We start from the raw sequence: 24082 nt of genomic DNA, 5'->3' as shown, positions 1-24082 counted from the left end.
CAAATACACCTCATGAAAACTCCACTGATGGGCCCATGATTTATTTAACACATGCTGATGTATTTTGCATTAAAACAACTTCACTGCACCAGTGCACTTCACCGATAGAAAAGGTTCCTTTCCTTCAGCAGAGATTTGGATGTGATATCCTCTCTGAACACTTTTGGACTCACCTGTTTTGCTGAGCACAGCCTATTTGCAGATTCAAAGCAGTCAGGAAATGTTTTTGTAAATGTTGGTCAACAAAGCACATTTTACAGCTCTGATACACTGAATCTATAGCATAAACAGTAAATTCAGTGTGCTACACACAGAATCTCATCAGCACACACACACACACACACAGTACAGTACAGCTCAACCCATTTTAATTCATATCCACAGAGGATTTCATCATTGTGGAATTATCTGATACCAAGGAGCTTAATGCTGCATAATCTACCCAACCTGAAAATCCTGCCCCTGAGGATATAAACCAAGAAGTTAAAAAACAGATCTGGCCTTGGAGATGGAATTATATCCATCAAGATCACACAAGTCACACATAATCCTGCACCGCAGGCCTGAGTCTCAAACTCATTATTGATGAATTAATGTGTGCTTTGCTAAACCTATTAAACTGTATTAAGATATGCATGATGAAACAAAATTGTGTAAGACCGTTGTGTGCCTGCATGTGAGTGACCCTCCATCTCATTTGCAGTAATGGGCAGCATGGCACGGGAGCCTGTCCACTTTGTAAGCTGAATGTTGTTTAGGTCAGCAGAGAGCCAACTGATGTAATGAACTATTCCTGGGTCTGTTTAGGAGATCAATAGGGATTCATCACATGGCTGTCCTGTGCTCAGCAAAAGAGCGCAAGGAACCAAGACGCAGAAAAAAAGATAACAAAAGAAAAACAATCAATGTCCCCCATGACTGCAAAGCTGCTTGGAGGACATAACAACCTCTGCATGAAAGAAGAGGAGAGTGGGAGGAATGGGGATGGAGGGAGAGAAAGGACAGCAACAGTCCAGGCACAGTCTGAAAAGTTGAAATGTCCCTTCAGTGAGCTGTGGAGCTGTGGTTGTCCTCCAGTGCAAATATCAGCTGCCATGACATCAGACTACAGGAGAGAGACAGGACGATGGAATGGGTGGGGAGGGCGTTGGGGGGGGGGGGGGGTAGTGGGAATGGGTGGGGATGGGGGTTGATAGAGGGTAGAGGGTGCCAGTGCAGCTGCTGCAGTCATCTCTGCCAGACACCTGCCTGGACAGCATGCGTAAACACAGCACATGCAGCCTGCAGCACTCTACTTTCCTATTCCGACCTCATACAGGACACACACACACACACACACACACACACACACACACAAAGTGCTTCTTAAAAAACAGAATCAAAACATTAAGGCAGATGGCACAAGAAGAACAAAAAATAACAGCAGAAACATGAGAAGTGAAAGCAGCAGCCCTACCAGCAGAGAAAGACAGCAAGCAGCCTGGTGCACAGTCGACACAGGCAGGAAAAAGCAAGGGACCATCCTTACACACTCACCTCCGGCTTCCTAGAGAGGTTGTTTGGGCCCTCCCCAGCCTCTCTTCATCTGCCTGCTGTGCTCTGAGTCTCTCTCTCACCCTGCTCTGTCACTCTGCACGCGACTCTTCCAGCCCCTCCCATCTTCACTTTTTTTCTCTCGTGCTCTCTCTCTCTCTCTCTTTCTCTCTCTCTCCCTCCCTCTCTCTCTCTCTCTCTCTCTCAGTAGAGTTGTGTATCCAGCCTGATGCACACCAGTGAGTCCTTCCCTCTCCATTGCACTGGTGCAAGGTCAAGGTTTGTCCCTTACACACACAACACCGAGACCTGGGGGAGTGCAGGTTTTTGATTCAGTCATTTCACTGACTGCCTTTTTCCTCCCTGGGCGAAGGTGCCGTAATTATTGAGATGAGCTGCACTGATTTTAATTGCAGTGAAAATGCACAGACTTCTTTAGCAGTGAAGTGGAAAATAAAAAGCAGAGTAAATTATGACTGTGACAAACATGCAGCAATGCAGAGAAAAAAAATCAATCATGCTTCCGAGAAAAGGTTTAGATTCTCTCCTTAAAATACCCCATCACCAAATAACACAAGCTTGATTCTATTGAGCAGCCTGAGGTACATATCATGAAGACTTCAGCACAAATGGTGGTGATGGTGTTTTTGTAAATGCCATAATGATATCATAGAAAAAAATGAATAAATAGCAGTACTGCCTCGAAGCAAGAAGGTTCTGGGTTCAAGCTTGCTGCCAACCAGGGCCTTTCTATGTGGAGTTTTAATTAATGGATGGAGTGGTTGTGGTCAGAAGGCAAACCACGGTTAAGAAATATGTTTGACCAGTGCTGAAGTCAGAGGCTTTTAGACCATCGACCCTGACCTCATCCAACAATGTTCTGTTGGAATAAAAGCTTGGTTGAATAAGGTGAAATGTATTGAATTGGTGTTAAATACACAGTGCACAGTTGACAATCATGTAAACTGTCAAATTAGAGCAAAAAATGTCACAAGAATCAATTATGCTTTTGAAAAATTGTTTACTTTCTGCTCCTCTCTCTTCAAAATGCCTTTTGACTGAATGTTTTCTGACAGTACTGCCACTAACTTGAATTTTGGTACTAATAACATTACCCAAAATTGTTTTCGGCCACACTAGTACTGTGCTTCTAGGGATAACAAAGTAAAAATCAGCCAAAAAAGTGTCGTGGTTAGGTTGATACTGAGCTCTACACAGCTAATATAGGCAACTATGATGCATTACTACAACAAAACAGCAAAATAACATAAATATCCAGATCTAAGCTTGTTATATGCTAAGATTGGCTGTGAGACATTGCTGTCACAACTCTCTGAAAAAACTAACTGATGATTAGGCACACCTCCCTGAATCTGACAATCCAGGGCTGTTAAAGCAACAGGTGCACAGAAGGTAGCATTCTCTCTGAAGAGACACAGGACCTCAGAGGACAAGACTTACTGTTGTGACTGTAAACTGCAGCTGGCATGAAGCGGCATTAATATCCTGAGCGAGCCTCTCTATTCACCTGGGAGGAAGTTTGCCAGGGGTCGTGTCCCCTACTAACCTTAACAACGACAGGCCTGACGCAACGACGACTGATGTGGAAGCACAACTGTCAGCAGTGCCAGGAGGTTCAAACAGTGCCACAGAGGGAGGAGAGCAGAGACTAGTTGCTAAGTTCTTACCTCTGGGCCTATAGGATTACTGGTAATGGGATTTCCCACTAACAACTCCTTCTGACAGGTGGCATCCCCGTTTAGCTCAAGTTTAGCCATGGCTATAAAAACATTGGTTTAAAACTTCCATTGCTAGTCCTCATGTCTCAAAAAATACCCATCTTAGCAAGCTGTTTATATCAGTGTAGAGACTGAATATAACCCTTTTTTCTCTACAGCCAGCACAAAAATGAGTAGGGTCACATGATTTCATTATGATAATACCATGATTTTATATTAAAAAAAAAAACAACCTAAATTCTAGAGAAAATTGTCTAACATGCATTTTTAAAAATCAGTAATATTTTTTTTTTCTTATGATACCAATTTGACACATATCATCATGTATAATAGAAGACTAACATTTTGAATGGTCAAAATAAAAGCAATCAAAGCAGTACAGACCAAAACATACTGACTTTTATTTCCTAGAGTCCATCCAGACGCACGATGAGATCCAGACGCACTGCCACATTTCCCATAATGGAAACCGATACTGTCTCTTTGCTCCCTGCCCGAAGGCCCAAATCTTTCAAACTCCAAGAGCAGCTCTACTTTTCTCTACTACTTTTGCATCACCTGGTCTCTCCACAACTGCATCTAAACAATAAAATACGTCTATTGTCCAGTTTGTAACACAGGTCTTCTGGTAAGTGCAACATGCACGGTTTGTATCAGGGAGCCCAGTGTCAGTTGACCTCTTTAAATGCATTAAACAACATGAAGATACAACAGGACAGTGTCCACATCCTTCAAGCTGTTATTGAGTTTAGTGCCCCGATGAGGCTGCTGGTCTGCAGCCTACAACTTACACAATTGATACTTCGCATCATGCAAGTATACAAGTCTCAGGCCAAATAACTTGAGCTTTGCCACTAGAGTATTTTCTCAGAATGAATGAAGCCACAGCCACAGAGGACATTATACATAATTTATTATAAATAATGAAGTTGTAGTAAATTGACTTTGACATGTAAAATCAGTGGACTACCTTAATTTAATTTAAATGCCTATTGTCTGCACTTGACCCTAATTGTGCATTTGACATGGAACAGGAGTTAATAATTGCAGTAAATAGAGCTGCTGCCTTCCTAAAAATGCCAGTCCTACCAGCTCAAATCAGCTGTCTGTGTAACTGAAATCAAGGCCAGCCAAACAGAAAAGTGTGATTGAGCCTTGGTAGTAGATGATGATAAAAATAAGTCTTGGGTATCTGTTTTTTTAATAGGAGAAGACTTGCAGCATCAGACTGAACCCTGGCACTACTGTTCCACCTTTTTCAAAAAGGCAGCTTTTGAGGAACCACCAGAAACACAAGCACAGTGAGAGAAACTCTTCAATCCTCGCTGTGACATTCCTCTACCACTTTTGCATCACCTTTTCTCTCCTCACCTGCATCTCATGCAAATTCAATAAAATGCACGTTGTCTATTTTCCAATAAAGAAAGAAAGGCTGGATAAACAATGGCGGTGAGAGGAGGGAGGGCTGTAGACAGAGAGAGACAATAATAGCTGGAGGTACGTCATAATATAATGATACTAATGAGGATAAAGCAGCTTGTTACTTTTTCTCTGTAAGCCTCTACAAGCACGACAGCTTGTGACATCACAGGGATCAGCGGTGCAGTTTCACACAGTGCAACCTGAAGCAGTGGGAAGGTGTTAATGTTGTGCAGATGGAAGCAAACAAAACTTCACCTGAGAGCCAAAGCAAAAATGATGGGAAACATTTAGCACGTTACATCTTGTACTACATGTTTAGTTAAAAAAGCAGGACTAAAAAGGTGATTTGAAGTTCCTGTCTGGTTTCCAGCAGGAAGGAATATTCAAAATGCAATTCCCATTTTATTAAAGGGACAGAACATCCTTTCAATAAATTCTTAAGCAGTCCTCATTAGGCTACAGTATGCTTTTCTGTTCCTGTTGCATTCTGCACTGAGCAGTCATCATCATCATGAATACAGTACAGCTGATTCATGTTCGCCTCAGATAAAATGCACGTGGCACATCTAATCAATATATGAGTGTGGTTAATAAGTCACAGTGTGGAAAAGAAGCTTCCAGCCATATCCTCTATGCTGTAAAAGTTGTAAAGCAATTTTGAGATTAGAGCTGTGTGCACTCAGCTGAGAAAGGATCCTGCTCTCAAAGCTGATAGAAACAGTGAATGAATTTCATGAGGGAGCTTGGGGGACCATAATATGCCCCCAACTTAACTTTCAGTTTGATTTTACTCACTAATACTTCTCTGAACAGAGAAATAAAATACTGATAAGGAAAAACTACAAGTGTTTAAATGAAGTAGTGGACTGGGAAAAAAAAAAAACAGGCTGAACTACCCATGTGATTGCTTGGCCTTTGTTGATTCTAGAAACAGTTTAAGCGCAAGACTGTATTCTTAACCAGTTTTCATCTAGGTTAAGGCATTAAAAAACAAAGCTTTTTTTGACTAACCCTATTTCAGTCTTACATGTTTATTTATTCCATGTAATTTTGTGACTTGCATTAGGATATGTAAATTATCTCAGCATTATCTCAGTCTCAGTTCTTTATCAATGAAACAAAATTTAATTTTGAGGGTTTGTGTGATAATAACACAGAGCCTTAAGACAGAAACGACATTATTTGCTCATATTTTGGCTGTCTTTTAGATGTTAGAATGATAAATTATGCAGTGATACAACTGGAAATGAACTTGTATACTCTGAAAACAGTTAGTCATATTTGGTGATCAGATGTCACTGGTATTTTATTTGTTAGACTTATGAAAAGCACACAGACCAATATTAATACAATGTCTTCTCCTTTGTGTCCAATCTATGTCTGAAATCTAGAGTAACTGACAGGATATTCCTGATGTTACTGGCAAGCACACGGCCAATGCTCATCTCAAAACTTTAAGAATAACTGGCTTTAAATTTAGAAATAATAATAATGCACAAAACTGAAAAAAATCTGGCAAAAAAACTTAAATAGGATGCCAATGGAAAATATCATAATGGGGTTTATAAATAGAGTTGGACAGATGTTGGATTACATAATAAGCACAACCATGAGAAATGGGAGCTCTAATATGGTGAATGTTTTAATGAACAGACCTTCCAGTGAAGGAGGACACAGCTTGTTTCCCGCTGGTGCATTTATAAAATGAAAAAATAATGACATATGCTTTTTGAAGAAGAGGCGAAACATTTTTTTAAATGATTATTATTATTTTTAAAGTTGTTATTGTGAAAAAAATAACAGGCATAAAACTGCTATTTATAATGTCATACGTCTTGAAAAATGTCTGTAAGGGATTTCTGGATTGGGAATTTTTTTCGTAAGTGATCTCAATCTTTGTGCATCTACAGTACATTTAGAAAAGGATGCAGCAGCTCATATTTGCCCCCAAGAAAATTTTATTTGGTCACATAACTGAATGATAATATGAATAATACAGAATCTGCAGATTAGTCATATTATTAATGTAAGTAATATATACAAACAGGTAATTTAAATAGTTTACTTTTATTTCAGTATATTTGTATATCAGTGTTTTGATTGTGTTCATTTGAGTATAGATTTTCTTCATCTTTTCTATTGCAAATCAATCAGGAATCAAGCTGTTTTTCTAGCTGAGCTGATAAATGGCCAGTAGAGGGTGTTATTATTCTAGTCTTTAGGCCCTTTCCTTAGGAAAATGAAGAGCACGTTGATATTCAGAGCCGATGATATGATCAAAATCAGATGCAGAACCAGCAGATATTTGGCACATCTAACAGAAAAAAAAAGGAAAAAAAAAAACAGACACCTCTCACTTCACATATGCCCTTCTCCTCAGGGTTAGTTCATATTGGCTGATGTAATCCTCAGGCCTGTGCTGGAAATTATAATTGGGGTGAAGGGGGTTGCATCCTGATGAGGCGGAAATAGAGTTTTTTCCCCACATCTTTCGACCAAAGCATTGTTTCCTGTAATTCTGAAGTATTTCTTTTTTCTCCCACCAATTAGAGCTGGGCACGCTGAGTGAGGGGGAGGAGAGAGGCTGGGCCATCTCCATCAGCTGGCTAACCACTCAGGGGAGCTCATTAGAGCGGCCCACAGCTCAGAGGCTTGGTGTTGGCACTACTTCTGACACCATGTCAGTACCATCAGCTTCCACACCATTAAGAGAAAGAGAAAGCGAGAAAGACAAGGACTCTTTCAACTGCATCTCCTGACAGCCTGTCACAACATGAAGGTGTCCAGATGTAAAGCGCAACTATTGCTCTAAAAACTGCGCTGATGCAAGGTGTCTCATGAATGGCTTCCTGGATCGGTTAATTGAATCAAGGTTTCTACTATAAAGCAGCTCAGGTTCAGAAGACACTTCACACACACCAGGTTGATATAATCACATCAGCACTGATAAATCACTGATAAAAGAAATAAATCATCACTTCCTCAGAAGAACACCTCTGTATGGCCTGTAAAGATTCAGGCAGCAGCTCTACAGCAGTGGGAATGGGATACAGTGTAATGCTGCCTTCCTGAAGCCTGTGATTTCAGGCGGGGAGGCCCCCACAGGGAGAAGACGAGAGCCTTACTTCTGCTGTGGCAAGGCTTTAGTCACAACATTTAAGCATATGCTTGCTCAGATGTGTGCTAACAGCATGGTTTGTGCTGGAGCCACAGCTCATCTCCTATCACATGGCAGCCCACTTTCACTTCAGGTAGAGGTGTGTGCTTTGTTATGGTAGCAGACATGCCAGGGCTGGCCAGCATGGTAAGCAGTGAAGCATGATCTGGATTGCCGTGGTGCCTACATGGAGCATCACTCTGGCGGATGACTACAGTGGGTGGCTAGATAGGGTCTACTGACTCACCACAGCAACAGTCGACAGATGTTTGTGTGCACAGGCAGAGCTGGATTTAATGAGTGTTTACCACCATGTGCTGAGAGATGTTGGCCACATCCTGATGAGTGCCACCTCATGAGCCAGGCATGATGGATGAGCTGAAGAATGGATCCAGCTTACTACAGCTTGGGTCTTATTTTTTGCAGTTTTGTCTATCATTTCTCTCAGCAACAATAATATTGTACTCTTCTTCAGTACAGTGCTGCGATCTGGGAACATGGAAACACTGCCAAAAATGAGAGCCCAGCCAGACAGTCAGCTAGGTTTTAGACAAACAAGCAAATGGTAAAGTTATTACTCAAACTGACTGTTGTAAACATTGCTGGATCAAATCTGACCTACTGTATTTGATGAAGTAATGCATTTTTCCTATGCAACAAGTGATTCTTTCCATTGTGCTCACTTTCTGTGTTATATCCAAATTAACCTGTGAAATAATGTGGATCCATTTATTGGTGTACTGTCTGTTCACCTGACTGCTTGACTTTTTTGCCCTATCAAACTTCGTGGTACTGATGTTGCTGTGATGCTAGCTTCAGTTTGTGCAGCTTATATACGAGCAACATCACTTGAATGGCAGAGGTAAACATTTGTCAGTTTCCTCCCAAAAGACAAATACCATCAGCCTCACCATCAAGGCTTAAAAGGTTAAATTTTTAATCAATTAGTCGGTCAGTAAGAAATTAATCAGCTATTAATCACCAACTAATTTTACAAGCAAAATCAGCTTCTCTTGTTTTTTTCTTGTAACAAAATTGAACAAATATCCAATTAAGGGCTGTTTGCTGTTTGAACTAGTCCTTGGGACTCGTCATTTTAAGCAAGTGGAGAACATGCTGCAATTTAATGTGGAGTGATTCTCCAAGAAGAAATAGCAAGCTGCAAAGCATTCTTAATTTTCATGTGTCAGAGGGGATGGTAAGAACAGGCTTTCAGGCACATACTCTTCAGACAACACATCAAAGATGACAGGATGTTGAGAAGAATGGGAATGTGCTCAGTTTGGCTATCACCCGTAATAATCTGTGAAAATGTGAAATTTAGCGTGTGAAGTTCTCTTTTTTTTTTTTTTTTTTATTTAATTGTGAGATTTTCGGGTCATGCATTTGTTCAAATTAGTTGCTCTCCCTCATTACTGTCCAACCTAAAAACACAGTGGACACATGAAAAAATATCTATTGAAACCTAACAATCTATCTAGATTAGAGTATAGAGATAGATATGTTTTACACATCCTATCTCCTTGCTACATTGTATGACACAATACAAGGAAAATTATGTTATTACACATGAAAATATGAAATACTCAGAGATACAAGTTGGAAATGGGTTTAAGTGTTTTTTTTTCAGAATTTCTGAGGGGTGACAGAAATAAGGAAAGATGTGCAACAAAGGTTTCCAGCTGGAAATGAAGTGCAGACAATGCAATTACACGGTGAGTACCTTCGACCTGGGCACCTCAAAATCAGTCAGGCAGATACCCAACAGAATATATGTTTTTTTAAGCAGATGGTTAGAAAGGTTTTGCATATACTGGAAATACTTTCTCACTCCAGTGGTATGTGTTATTAAACCTTCGTGTATTTATTTTTCAGAAATAACAGATGCTTAGCTCTGTGATTGGATGTAAGGATGGAGACATAAACTAGGTCCTGCTGTGTTCCAACATTTGAGCAATGACTTTAGAGAGAGCTGTGTTTTTATAATTTCCATCCATCCATCCAATTTCTATAACCGCTTATTTCTTAACCAGTGTCACTGGGATCTGCTGGAGATTCTTTCGGGTGGGAAGCAGGGGTACACCCTGGACAGGTCACCAGTCCGTCACAGGGCCACATAGAGACAAACAACCTCACACACTCTCACTCACTCCTATGGACAATTTAGAGTCACCAATCAACCTGACATACATGTTTTTGGCCTGTGGGAGGAAACCGGAGTACCCGGAGTAAACCCACGCAAGCACAGGGAGAACATGCAAACTCCACACAGAAAGGCCAGGTTGCGAACCCAGGACCTTCTTGCTGTGAGGCAACAGTGCTAACCACTCATCCATCATGCTGCCCGTTTTTATAATTTATATACTGTAAATAAGGGGCACTACTCAAAAACAAGGCCCAAGACTCAATCTGTTCAGCCTGTTGGCCTTGTCTGAAAATCCAGAACCAGCTATAACTGACGACAACAGGTGGTGTTTATTTGCAACGAATTTAACACAGCATATGTCAGAATTCTGTGGAGATAAAGCTGAGCATCCCTGAACGCTCTGTAAACATTCAACATCACTTTCTTAAGGTTGGACAGAATGCTGTATGTGCAGGCAGATGTAAGACTACTTTATGACCAGCTACGTCACACGCACAACACTTTTGACTATATAATGAAGTGTCAGTATCTTTCAAGATTTTTCACGCATTAGGCACTGCAGAGCGTTTTTTTATGTACTGCCTGAAATAACTCAACTGGCAGTTGTGAAAATGTTACTGTCAAACAGCACATCATCTTTGATGAAATAAACAGAAAAAAAAAGCGCAGAAAAAAAGTCAAAGATTTGTTTTGATGGAGAAAGTTTTTCTTCAAAGGGAACTCATATTGATACAGTATGAGAGCACATTTCATACAAACAACTCTCATTGCTGTGACTTGATAAAGGGGATCAGATGAAAGCTGCTGGCATGAAGGAAAAGCAGAACAATGTGATTGTTAGCAACTCTTTGAGAAATAGTTTTCAAGATGGAAGAGAAAGAGAAAATGAGTAGGGTAGTCATGTTAAAACAGAGCAAAAGATATCACAGGAATTTGCTGGAAAATGCCAAGGACAGCTATTATGTCCCAGATAGCCATTATCGTTACTGTTGTGTGATAATCTGCTATGAATTTCTAATAGAGCTCATCTCTCCTGTGTCATCAAATACTTTATCTGCACAATTTATCATACTGATGTGAGCTGAAATTGAGACGAAGAAAGAAACACAGGCAGAAAGCACACATTTATGAAAACATTCTAGACCTCCACTTCAATTTGCTACACCTGGATCATGCAGCTCTTCAATCAGAATCTAATGTATATTTCCATGCTGTTCTGTTTTCCTAGTATCTCATATCCAAACCACACCCATGTCCACAGAGTGACATTAAAAGCTAATCAGATGTTAAAAGGCTTTTCATTAGGGCCAGAAGAAGACAGATTGGTGCTTAGAGACCACTGACTGTGCAGCAGTGGTGCCCAGTAATTACCAGTGGTCCACCACCTGCCCCCCTCAATCACACTGCCCTCTCCTCCTACTGCTCATAAAACGTGCTTCCACACAGCTGTGTCCATTCTACTCATATCTACTGGCTCTGTTCACTGTCATGATCACAGTATCTAGGCAATCTTTCTTTTAATCTACTCTTTTATGTGGAAGGGAAGTCATTTGGTGTGGGGCAATCACCAGTTAACCTCTGTTTTAGGTGGATTGTGAATGCGGCCAGTGAAACATATGTGTTTAGCATACCCAAGCCTCAGCCGACTAACACTGGCTTGAATAACACACAGCCTTCTTTAATCCCATGACTTTGCTGTGGCAGTAAATACAGGATACGCTTATTTCCCCTTCACCTCAGATATGTTCAGTTTTCTATCAGCAATGAATAAACCCCGTTTAGATAGCTTACGATAACAGCTAATAGCTACATGTTAAGAATTAATATTGATTGCATTTCTAAATTACATTTTGGGATCACTAACAAAGCCATCTGGCCTACTTAACTACACTATGGTAAAACTGGCATTCACTACATAAAGCAACTTTTTGTATCACTGCAGGGACAAATATCCTAGGTAGGTTTTTTTTTGGAGAGAAAAAAATTGTGCCACAACTAATTATTTATCAACTGAGGAATTTTGTTATTACATTTTAACCCTGAATTATCTTTTTACAACATCCACTGTTCCTGTTTAATCATTACAAACTATTTAAGAATCAAATGAGTTTTTTTTTTGTGAGATTTGTTTATTCAATGTGGCAACTAATGAGTAATGAAAATGTGGACTGCTAAACATATGATTAGAGATCTGTGTACTATAGTGGAATACTGTGGTCAGGTCATGAGGCTGGGAGCAAAGACAAGACAACTAAAACACACATTCTCCTGCCATCCTCTCCATCCATCCTCTCTTCTAAGTCCTCTTCCCTCCCCCTCCCATCCTCTCAATCTCCTCCACATTAATTATGACATTGGTAATAAAGGAAAGTGTTTAACTGGGAGGAATTGCAAATAAGCGGGGATTGATTGGGGTTTCTCACAAACTAATTGATTGTAGACTTTCACTGCAAATAACAACAGAGGAGGCGGTGAATGGGTGAGGAAAAGGATTAAAATTAGAGAGAGGAAGGTGGGACAGTGAGAGGAGAACAGAAGAAAAAGAAGTCAAAAGGGGTAAAAGGTTTTTGGTATTTCTGCTGCAACAATCAGTATATGAGGAATTATAATTACTGTACTGACACCTGATTAAAGTGTTGACACACCCACATTTATAATAATTATAATAAAGTGGAGATACAAGACGGGCAGCATGGTGGCTGAGTGGTTAGCACTGTTGCCTCACAGCAAGAAGGTCGTGGGTTCGCATCCCGGCCTTTCTGTGTGGAGTTTGCATGTTCTCCCTGTGCTTGCGTGGGTTTACTCCGGGTACTCCGGTTTCCTCCCACAGTCCAAAAAACATGCATGTTAGGTTGATTGGTGACTCTAAAATTGCCCGTAGGAGTGAGTGTGAGTGTGTGAGGTTGTCTGTCTTTGTGTGTCTATATGTGGCCCTGCGACAGACTGGTGACCTGTCCAGGGTGTACCCCTGCCTTCCACCTGAGAGAGAGCTGGGATAGGCTCCAGCAGATCCCCGTGACCCTGAACCAGGAAAAGCGGGTATAGAAGATGGATGGATGGATGGATGGAGATACAAGACATGCAGCATGCTGCACAAACACACATAATCCAACATCTTCAAAGTAAACGCACTTTGTTTAGAAATCCAAAATACCACCAACATTATTTTCCTCCAGGAGCAGGAACACTAATATCTATCTACTGGCTGTTTCTGGCTGATACAATTAACAGTAAAAACAAAGCCTTGCAGTAAACACTGCAAGTGATGGATATTTTCCCAGAATGCTAGGCCAAAGGGGCGTGGGCGAGTAGCAGGAGGTGTTCCAGTAACCATTAGCCCCCCATTGATTAGCTGCAGGGCTGAACATTATAAAAAAACATGGCTGTGACTTTAACTGAACTGGTCTTGAGGTAAATAGCTGGTGAACAAACCTTATGTACCTCAGTCATTTTTTTCTGAGTAAAATTTTAGTAATAATAAAACAGTATTTTTTATAAAGGTTGTTCAGTGGTACTTAACAAGTGTAATGTTTGCATGGGAACAGACTGCTGCTGCTGACAGCTGTGCTATATAACCACAGACTGTTGGAAAAGATCGATACTTACAATGATGTATATATCAAGTAATGTAAGCACCAATAAAAAGTGAAAGGGCTACAACACAGTTTTATTTTAAATCTAAGACAGGACATTTCTAAATGATCAGGGATACCATCTAATGTATCCTTCGCTATACCTTCCACCTTTGTTCTCTATGGCTTGAGGCAATGATTTGAGTCAAACAAAGCTATTTAAATTAAATACATATGTAACTAGCCAGATGTTGAAACTAATCTTCCATCCTCACGTCATTTGTTGGCATCTTAGAATATGACTGCTTCACTGGTTATGAGTATGGAGCTGTCACACTTTGGTTGGGATTCGGAACAAAAATCTACCTGATTATGTTTAAAAAGATTGTGGTTTGGGTTAAAATAACTTTCATCATTAGGGTCACAAAAACAAAAAAAACCCCCCACACAGTTAAGGTTTCAGAACGATCATGGTTAAAAAACATGACCCATCCAACCACCCCCAACTTCCTGTGATTGCTGATGCAGGAGTAGTGGTATGGGTCATATTACTCACTTGATGACAAAGGTTTTTTGGTTTCATTTGACAATTCATACAAACTGGGGCTAAAAACACAAGCCACAATGATTATTTCCATTGTGGCCCTTAAACAGCTTCTAAGAGTGCGAAATATGCTTTCTATTCATGACCATTCCACAACATTGACCACATGTTTTTTACTGCAACTATGACAAAGGAGGTGCTGTAATCATAAGGAGGTAGCAAAGTTATTAAAGTTATTTTAAACCAAACCACAATCCTTTCCTAAACCAATCAGCTTTTGTGTGTAAACCTAATGAAACAGTGACGGTTCTATCATCGCAACCATGTGTTACGATTATTTCCTTGAAAACACCTGCTGGTTGTATAAATGCAGCCATGTTGGCAAAAGTCCAGTCAGTGTGCTGCTGGGATGGTTCTGTGGGTTATACAGGATGGTAGGCACAAATGACGTGCATGCTTACGTTGGGAGCCTTGTTGAGATGCTGGGAGTTGTGCATGCTCTGTTCTGTGATGAGATAATTCTGAAAGACTTATTTACTCTGCTTCACTGGAAATCCATGTTAGTTGTATATACACAGCGACAATCTGATGACCTCAAGCTATTTGGCAAAACTTAGCAATTCTTTCTGAATTTACAAAGCCTCAGGTGGAACTCTTCCTGAGGAGAAAATAATGGACTTTCTGATGCCATACAGGGAAAAGCATTTTGGAAGAGAAAGGTCACAGTGAATATGACCAATAGCTTATTGTAGATTTTAAGTGGTTTCTGTGAGAGCACTGCTGTGTCTCTAATCCATCAGAGTGCCATTAGCAAGTGGCACATTGCTGTTATCAGAGTGAAGTCAGGCTTCACAGGGCAGCTAGGCCTAGACCAGAGGAACCCCTTGGACCACTGGCCACCTGGGGTCAGAGCCTAGCTGGCCAAGACAACTGATCCATGCTCAGGGTCTCTGTGGCCATTAATGTTGGATGAGCTTGGCTTCATTAAAATGCATGTAAGATGGAGTGGGACCCCAGGTGGCGGCTGTGTCCCTGCCCACCCCATCCACTGTACGGTCATTATTGACTGACCCATGGGCCACTACTGATGCCAGGACTGGCCCAATTATAGCACCCGACATTGATTAAAAATGACTCACAGTGCAGCAGCTGCCTGAGCCATAATGACATCTAAGTTATTATAGTGACATTTATTTATTGTTATGACAATTGAAATCCATTACAATTTCACCCAAGCATGTATTAAGAGCAATAAACAAATGATATTTCTGGCTTACTCTTGTGATACACCTGACATGAAAGTGGATTTACTAAGTAGATTTACTCTATTACTGTACTTACAGCAAGACAATGAAGGCTTTGTATTAACTTTATTTTGTTTTATTCTGCTCGAGTTCACATTACGAAGGGAACTATTGTACTGGTGTGGTCAACTAAAAGGACCATCGCATTATAAGGTAAAATTACTGGTATGTCCACATGTGTGAATGTAGTTTAGTAGTAGAATGTAGTGTAGTGTCCACTACTTAAGTGCACGACATATAATATAAATATAAGACAAATGGGTTTAACCAGCATTCAAATCTACAGCAATAATAATAATAATAATAATAAATAGTAGTTTTAGTAGGGGTGGTAGTCAAACATTCTGTTAACCTACTGGAAGTCCATGAAAGAGAACTCGAATCCAATTACCAGTGGAAATAAGACACTGCAGCTCTGAAATATTTATAACACAATACTGGCATATATTCAAATAACAAGGGACAATATTAAAACACAGACATCTGGTCTTTAAAGTCTTTAAAATAGAGAGTAATTCATAGAAAGCTAACACAGCTAAAAAAAACTATGCTGAGTGCAGACATGAGTTTCCTATAATGTCCAATCATCTGCTGTGTCTGTTACTCCAGAGAGACACAGAAAAGGTAGATTAGCTTCTTACATAAAACCAGCTCCATCATTCATTCATTCATTCATTATCCATACCTGCCTATTCCTATTTAAGGTCACAGGGATCTGCTGGAGCCTATCCCAGCTCTCTTTGGGTGAAAGGCAGGGGCCCTGGACAGGTCACTAGTCCATCACAGGGCCTTATACAGACAAACAACCTCACACACTGGGTGAAAACCCATGCAAGCATGGGGAGAACATGCAAAACTCCATACAGAAAGGCCCCTGCTGGGTTTCGGCACAGGGACCTTCTTGTTGTGAGATAACAGTGCTAACCACTCAACCACGGTGCTGCCAATGTCAGATCAGATGACATGAATTCTTTCCATACTAAAACCAAAATATATTGCTGTGGAATGGCAGCTGAAACAAACTGACCTGGTACGGGACTGAACACAGAGGCTAGCTTCACTGATAGACAACTCAGAATGGGAGAACAAACCACGTAGATTTCTCAACAAGTACAAAAAAGAAATCACAATTTTAGAGCATGAGCCAGTACAAGGTCAAATAATGTCTGTCAGAGAGCTCCTGGTCAACAGCTGACTGACTGCTCTGTTTTGTTTACAGAAGGCTCTTTAATTCCTCTCTGTGGAGAACATATGACTTTACCTTTAAAGTGCAGGCTGTTGGAAGGTTAGGTTGGCCCCACTTCACAACAAGAACGAAGATATCACGGAGTAGATCTGCTGCTGCACCAGACATCTACTCACAAACAAACCACCAGCGCTGATCTACTGCATGTGCTTGCTTGCCAGGAAGCAGTCTTGGGGTAGAATAGTCATCAAAGTTCATCAGAGATACTGTACTTCCTCTCCTAAGGGAGGCCAGAAGCACAAAATGAGGACAAACAGACTGTGGCTCAGCTCAAATTGGAAGCTCCAACTCCAGTCTGAGCCCCCAAGTTAAATAAGTAATACCCTATGCTTCTTTGGCTTGCAGGTGAAATGAATAGATCAAGTTCCCTGGCCTCTACTGTTTCACTTAACGGGCTTGCCTGCACACAGGCTGAGAATAAAAATACAGTCTGCTAAGAGTTCAAATAGCCTGGGCTGGTCACTGCCGTAAAGCCCTGCCCTTTAAAAAGAATTTATTACAAAACTGCTTCAGCAAAGCAGGGTAAAAATTGCCTACATACAGGGAATAGTGGAAAAACTATCTATCTCGAACACAGATGAGGTTGGTATGTTATCAGGTATTAGCTGAAAAAAAAAGAAGAAAAAAAACAGACCAAGGTCAAAGGAGCACATAACCTGTCTGGGAGAAGAGGAGAGTTACTGAGGTATGACTCCTGTCTTCAGGAATGTACTGCAGGCAGACGCTCAGACAGTAGTGCTATCGAGGGGACAATCTGCCGGTCTCAACAATAACTGCGTGCACGCTGTCTTAGGTATGTAAAGCAGACAGAAAACAGTAGCCATGCTTACTGTAGCTGCCGGGAACACCTCTTAAAGGGCCTGCTACCATATCAGTCGGCTTTTTACTATGAACAAGGTCCCCCATGAGAGTGATTCCCTGTTGAAGTTTTGGGTGTTTTTCAAATTTTAAAATCACTGGCTGGGGAAAGGTCACAAATTTTCAACAACCATTCAGACTTTAGTTATAACAGACAGTTTGTGTACTGCGTTTCAGCGGAAAGGTTAGTGCAAATGACGTTTAGCAACAGAAGAATGTCAACAATAAACAAATGCTGAGTGATTTAGTTGAGAACATTTAATGTTATAAAGAAAAAAAAATTGTTGAAACAGAGTTTTGACACTTTAAAGCTGCACTAATTATTATTTTTATAGTAATCATTCAAATGACAATATAATACAAAAGGAGTCTTTCATAGTTACAAACCCACACAGCACACAAACTCAGCTCTGTCCACTAAGAAGCCTTTTAGCCTTATTGGATTTTTTTAAGATCTTGGCTGCAAATTCTACTCACATCAAACTACTTTCCAGACAAAGCCAGAGAAAGCCTTTGTTTTAGCCAAACAAGTTCTGATAAACACTCTATGCGCTCAGCACCAAGCACCCACATTTGTGGCCAGCTGGCAAAAACAGTGGAGCCTTTAGCAGCTAAACTTTGTTTAAATAGAAAAGTAAATGTTGGATATGTTTATTTGCATCTGCAGAATGTGTGAATAATAAATGTCAATCAAAACTTTCCATCTCAGTGCAGCTTTAAAAATACGCCCCAGAGAAAGTGAAGTGTACAATTTACTTGTACAGTTGCTGCACAGTGGAAAAAAAAGTGTGGATTGTGACACACAAATATGATGCTAAACTGGAAATAAGGATTAGTCTAGGTAGCCATGTAAAAATACCACTGGTTTAGCTTCAAGAGCCGCACTACATGTGTGAGTGACTGTTTGGTAATTTTTAGCAGCGCAGACAGAAGGGACTCCAAGCCAAGAGGAAAAACCATGTAACTGTAGCATTCATGAGAAATCAGCAGCGATGGAAAATGTCTGATGGCCAAGTTACACAAGATGATGGGCATGTGCTGTAGCAGAGAGACTTGCTGAGAGGGAGGAACATTTCTGTATTAAAGCATGAACTCCAGGCTGTGGCAGGCTGACCCACAGAGACTAGAATTACAGACCATAGGAGTTTATGAATGGTGATTGGCCGCTGCTGACTCAAGCTGCTCCAGCCACAATGGCCACTAATTTTAGCCTTGCTGTGGTGAAATCACTGTGTCGAACCATTAATGCTTTAACCCATCCACTACAGAATCTCTCATTTTAACTGGGGTAGCATTTCCAGTTACACGGACAGAACAACACGGCAGAGAACAGAACATACAAAATGTAGTGAGTAACAAGTGCAGTGATAACAATCCTGTCCCTTAAGCATTAATCTCCTCCTGTATGAAAAAAAAAATCAAAATTTAAAATGAAATGATGTCTATTAATCGAGCTTTTATTATTATCATCATTATTGTTATTATTATAAAATTTGAGAATAATTTGTTACCTTTGGGATGATAAAAAAGCAAAGCAAAGAAAAAACCTGTGATGTATAGATTGTTTTAAGTCACTCTCAAATTATACATTTAAGGTTTGTGATGTTAGTTGTGGTAAAAAAAATTACATTTGGACTGTGAGAAATTGGTCTGAGCATTTTTTACTACTCGGTTATATTGTAGATTAATTTGGAAAAATAATTGACAGATGCTATAGCCTTAATCAAATCTCATTAAAACAACCTTTCAGGTTTGATATTGTACCACCTGATCTGTATCAAAGCTGTCAAAATCCAAAAATAACCTGTAATAACAAAGCCTAATCCTTAAACCTAACTAATCTTGAGAGTGTTCCACATAAAACTGGTGTTAAAAACTTTAAACAAACAGAGTGAACATTCTTCCAGCTCATGGAGCAATGACCTGATGGCATACCCCCACGCTTTAGAGCTCTGGAGTAACAGGATCCCCCTACCTTATCGTCCGCACTGAAATGCAGTACTTCCACATCAGATTCCACATGCCCCTGACATCACTGGGCCAGAAACTTGAGATCTAGATTAATTAAGTTCACTCATGAGAGGCTGGAAGCTACAAAAACATCCCAGTATTTTAGGGAACTGAAGGTTTGGAACAGTCAACTTACAAGAGGAGCAGCTCCTACCAGCATCCACCCATTCCACTCCTCCCCTCTCTCTCTTGACTTGACCACAACACATGGATCAGTCTTTCTGCTGAGGGAAAATGACTAATTCTCTCTGTATGAGGTTGGGTTACTTCACTAACTGTTCTCCTTTTTCCTTCTTTTACTCAGGAAACTGTTCTTGTCAGAAGAGAGTAGAGCAGAGACTTATCCAGCATTACCAAGTAAGGCCAGCTGCTAAGTGGACCAGACAGAGACTAAAATCCCTCCTTGCTTCAGTGTGTAATGCTAGCGCATGTTCACATTCCACTAGCTGGCTGTAGCCTCTTCCTCACCAGCCTATCACTACTGCTGTCACGCAATTCCTCCTAAATCATCTTTGTGGCTCCATACAGGAGGTGGAGAGGTTTATGTTGTTTGTTCTTGCTTTACCCGTTGGATGTGATGTAAAAAAGAAAAACATATGCTGGACAGTGGAGCTGGCTGATTGTGTGGACAGTCAATGTGAAACTTTATGGAAAAGTCTTCATCAGCAGTCTGTTACTAGTGTTGTGACTCTAGATCACCAGTTGAAACCACAGATGTCTGTTTAAAACACATGCTGAGTGGCCATGAGGACACCATTCAGTTAACCATGACTGCACACTCCACATCACCATGCTCGAAACGAGTCAGAAGGACTAAACTACATGAACACAGAGTAGCCTTTAATTTCTTTACACAGTAATGAGGGTATTGGAGAATATAGTGGCTATATTAGACCAAACTTTTTTGCATGCTGGCCCCAAAAATAAATATTATAATTATAAATATTAATAGTTTAGTTTTTCTTGTTGCCACTAATACAGCTAATGCATTTCCTTTAGTCACTTTATTCAGCACTAATGTCTGGCTTGCATATTTTCTTAAAGACGTCTAACCACTTAACAACACTGTGATGTATTTTGTTACAAGTCTAGCATTCAAACGTTTTACTACATAATATAATATCACTCGCAAACTTCACTTGCATTGATTAAAAGTGAAAGGAATGATATAGTTGTACTATTAATATTGATGCATTGATATGTAAGATATAAGATTTTAATCTTGTAGCTTGTCAAAGTGGGCTTTATTTTAACTAACCTGTTTAATTTATGGTTAGATTAGTTTTGCTACCTTAATCCAAAGTAATTGGTAATAGTTGGGTACGCCAAATGTTCTAAACAAACTTTAGCTGGATGTAATAGATATGCTGACACCTAGTAATGCAAATCCTTACAGTGCCCATGTAAAGACATTTGTCTTTATTTTAGATGTTTAAGAATAGCCAAGTATCTTCACTCCCTGTTGGCCCTTGTGGCCTTCCTCTGAGCAGCTGCTAGACATTTCTCTCAAACTATTCACATGTCTATCTGTCTCTGGCCACAACTCTCATTTCAGGGTCAGCTAGTGGCATCCAGAAAGACTACAGTCATTATGTGGTGCAAGTACAATTTTTTCTTCTTCGAACTGGCTCGCAGGTCAGTGTGTCTGTGTGTATGACTGTAACATTATGTTTTTTTCTGATAAAGGTCAGAAAAACACAGTAGGGATGGGTCTTTGCCACTATGTGACTCTGACTGGCATGTTCTGATACACCAGTATGAGTTTGAAATCAAGACCTGGCTACTCATGAAGTGAAGTAGGCCTATACATAGTTTTTTGATCAAGAAAAACATTGCTTAAAACCAATGCATATATACGCGACCCCGGTCCTGGCAGAGCCAACCTAGACCTGAGAAAATCACCATTGGTCTCTGTCACCACATATACAATCCTGACCCTGCATTAGTGATAAATACAGCTTTAGAATTTGCGCCAGAGACGGAGACAGAAAAGATTGGCTCACACACATATGACTGAGGTTTGACGAAACTGGCAATGCCAATGCTGTAAAGGGATGGCTGACAACACGCCTGTTGCTGTCAGCACATCAACGTTCTACACTGGGACACTAAAGAAAAGAAGCACATCTTATGTCATGATAAATGTGGAGCACCTCTTCATGTAGCACTTCAGTGCCAGGCAGTAGCAAACTGCAGTAGTGAGAATAAAGACTGTTAAATAAATTTGCATCGCATGCAATATTGCAAAAGAGCTGCCATTCACTAAATTCAAATCTTAAATAATCAGAATGAAAAAAAGACACCTGAACATTATCCAAATCCCATTACTGTAATGATACTGCCTGGCCCAGAAATGAATGGAATTATCAGTATATTAAGGAGGCCAGACACCTTAGGAAAAAAAAAAAAAAGTGTTTCATTTAATTTTGTCAAGCACATTTTAGGTTTAGTTTTAAAACAGATTTTTCAATTTCATGTTTATGCTGTTTAAATAAGAAAAAGCATTTATCTGCATCATTACTTTTGTTTACAGATTTACATCACTATGGGACATGATAAAAAAAGTAAATTGTTAAATGTATAAATGTGATGATAAATGTGCTGCATAAGAAGAAAAAAAGAGTGCACCTAAATTTTGTGCTGGTGCACCTAAATAAAAATATTAGGCATACAAGTCTAACCAATGCAAAAAGTTAGTCTGGAGCCCTGAAGCTCAGGGAACTGAACCTTCTGTTTGATAAACTTTATGTTTCGTCCCTTCCCTGAATATTCCAAACAAATTCAGAAGCAGAAATAGATATAGATATATATCACCTTATATAAAGTAATCACCAAAGGCAGCATCAGTATCCCTCTGTGCCATGTCATATGCTACAAAGGTCTGATTTACAGAGAGTGCAGCTTTAAGTTACACCACCATGCTTGTACACATTCACACAGCAGTTCAATTAGACAGGGGCCTCAGATTTTGATGTTTCCATTTCACAGCATGAAGAAAATCATAGCGAGAGGCTGATATCAAAATTAACACTACAAGGCATATATTGCCACAGGACGGGGCAGAATGAGCTGGCAGGCTGAGCACCCTGGAGGACTCGGTGTGAATGAGCTGCTGGCAGAATGTGGCAGAGCTCAATATCAGTGTGTGCACTCAGAAGCAACACACTCACAGGACTATGCTCTGTTTGGCCCAGAAATGAATGTAATTATCAGCATATTAAAGATTCCACAGTCTTTTTATATTAAACAATTCACTACACCAGGTTACTTCACCCTTCTCTCCAGTTTGTCAAACAGTAACATTCTGTATGAAAACCAGATGAAGGTCATTCCCATTATTTGGTTAGTGTGAAGCCAGCAAGCATTTAAACATGTAGCAGACAAATTACAATGCAGAGGAATCTACATTTGTAAGGACTCGGGACAAGCTCCATTGGGATCAGACTGAGAAAGATCAGCGACCTGCTTCATATCGTTAAAAAACCTTTTGATGTTTTGAATTTGGTCCAACGTAGAGACTGTTTCCTCTAGTCCACAATTAGTGTGTAAATATTAAAGGTGATGACTATGACTGTCAACTTCAGATAAAAACACTGTAATCAGATAAATCTTTGAGGAAAAAGTGCAAAGCCTGAATCGTCTTGTGAGGAATTGCATAAGGAGCCGTTTTTATGTGCAATTATTCTGTGAAGAGTTAGCGAATATACATGGTGAGTCTCAGGTCAAGTCTGCCAAGGGACAAGTGGAAGAGGAAATGTGAGGGAAGTTAAGTCAGCTGGCGTGAATGATGAAGTTGTGGGGCGGTGGAAGAAGGGGGCTGTGAACAAATGAACAACAGTAGAGAGGAAGCAGCTGTACTGAAGAGTTTTTCACTCCTCCGCACCAACTCCAGCTCTATGTACAACACAGTCACAGGTTCTCCTCATGGCCTGTCAACACAATAGTCATTACTGTCATTTCCCAGCTATTAATACACAGGTAAATCCATTAGGAGACATACAATGGGAGTTGACAGATTATCAATAGGGTCATTGATCTCCTGGAGTCAAGTGAAAAGCAGAGATATGCTATTACAAAAAAATGGAAGTGAATGGATGTTTTTGGAAATTATATATTAAAAATGCAGTAGCAACATCTTTTTCCATTACCCGAATCTGATGACCAGTAAAACCATGGATTCCCTCTGGGTCCTGGACACTGTAATTGCCAAGGACCTCAAGTGGGAGCAAAATATCAGGTTTTTGCAACAGATGATGTATTTCCTGCAGCAGCTGAAGAAGTTCATGATGCTCTTTATCACTGCCATCACTGGGTCCATCCTGACACTGGTACACTGCCTCCACTGCCAAGGACAAGTGCAGCCTGCAGCATTTTATTTTCAGTAGAGAGTGATTGGCTGCCATCTAGCACGGTGGTTAGCACTGTTGCCTCACAGCAAGAAGGGCCTGGGTTCACAACCCGTCAGAGACCTTTCTGTGTGGAGTTTGCATGTCCTCCCTGTGCTTGCGTGGGTTTACAGTCCAAAAAAAATGTATGGCAGGTTGACTTGTG

The 24082-nt window shown here is 40.3% G+C and overlaps 1 protein-coding gene across 3 annotated transcripts in view; it reads right to left on the bottom strand.

Moving 5' to 3' along the window:
* The window catches only part of iqsec1b (IQ motif and Sec7 domain ArfGEF 1b), a 173308-nt gene that overhangs the window by 36528 nt on the left and 112698 nt on the right, over nucleotides 1-24082 (bottom strand). The window contains exon 1 of one of the 3 annotated variants that reach the window (XM_026306136.2): nucleotides 19497-19518. The exons of the other annotated variants lie outside the window; for them this stretch is intronic. The gene's annotated coding sequence lies outside the window, so the exon portion shown is untranslated. Of the gene's footprint in view, nucleotides 1-19496; nucleotides 19519-24082 lie in introns of those variants that run through there. 3 annotated transcript variants of the gene reach the window in all.

This window comes from Mastacembelus armatus, chromosome 5 (assembly GCF_900324485.2).
Source record: "Mastacembelus armatus chromosome 5, fMasArm1.2, whole genome shotgun sequence".
NCBI classification, from domain to species: Eukaryota; Metazoa; Chordata; class Actinopteri; order Synbranchiformes; family Mastacembelidae; genus Mastacembelus; species Mastacembelus armatus.
This window is presented reverse-complemented; position numbering and strand designations above follow the sequence as displayed.